We start from the raw sequence: 1,306 nt of genomic DNA, 5'->3' as shown, positions 1-1,306 counted from the left end.
CGAAGGAGTAAAGAAAATCGAAATAATTTAATGATTAATATGTTTTTCTTTTTATTCTTTGAGATATGAAAATATATTTTTATATCATTTTACTTATTTGGAATTTACAGAACAAAAATAAATAATTAGGATATAACAAAGTTACTGTTTTTCAACTTTGTTATTTACATATTTTCATTTCTATAAAAAAATCAATAAATAAATGCTTAATTTGTAATTACTTTTATAAAATAAAATATCCAGCAATGAAATTGAATGTGATAAATAACCTCCCAACAATGAAAAGTCCAGGTCTTGATGGTTTCACTTCTGAATTCTACAAAAACAAAACTTTTTAAAGTTTATTTTACTTTATTAATATTTTTTATATTTTAATTTACATATAATCACATATGTCTTCACAGTGTACATTGTTTTTTCAGCATGAGTACCATGCATTTCAATTAAGACAAAGACATTGCTATAAACATTATCATCATCAAACAGCTTTTCATTTTTTTGTCAATTAAACATACTTTTTCTTCCCATTCCCTTCCCTCTCTCCCTCTATTATCAACCCCTATCCTTTTATATTTTATTTTTAATTTCAAGAAAAACAGTTTTCTCTCTGTCTGTCTGGCGAGCACACGCGCCCTATAGCAAAAACCTCTCCAAAAAAAAAGAAATTTCCTAAGTAATCTCACTACTTTCAGTAGCAAGTTTAGCTGGTATGTACGTATCAGTGAATACATGTCTGACTTTAGGCATGAAACTCTGAGTAGAATGAATATACTGTAAGGTAGCACCTAGCTGATGCTATAAAGCTTACTATGGTCATTAAATACGTATTTTTTAATATATTTTTTTAATTTAAAGAAAAGCAGTTTTAGCTTTAATAAATCAAAGAAATGCTTAGGAACTTTACTTAAAACTTAAAGACAGGAAACAGGTTAGGATTCTGCTTAATTAGTAGGTACATGAACCTATTGACAGCTCAAGACAGGACAAAAATCCTTAAAACTGGAAAACAAAGCCTAAAAGAAAATCAGCAATGTTAAAAGCCATGTCCAAAGCCATAAAATGCTGTTTCACCAGTTCAGTCTCACGTACTGTATCTTCTGTTGTGGTCCGATCTTCCTGATTAAATTCTGAAATATAATATTCAACTCCAGATTTGTCCCTACAATTAAGTTGGCCATTTTCTTACTTTTGAACTCTTATTTCTGTGTGTCTGTATTTAATTCTCCTGGTGTAGCACTCCCTTGAGAACTTCTTGGAGATCAGGTCTGGTGTTGGTAAATTATTTCAGGTTTTGTTTATCTGATAA

This window comes from Tupaia chinensis, unplaced genomic scaffold (assembly GCF_000334495.1).
Source record: "Tupaia chinensis unplaced genomic scaffold, TupChi_1.0 Scaffold149780_1, whole genome shotgun sequence".
NCBI lineage: Eukaryota > Metazoa > Chordata > Mammalia > Scandentia > Tupaiidae > Tupaia > Tupaia belangeri.
This window is presented reverse-complemented; position numbering follows the sequence as displayed.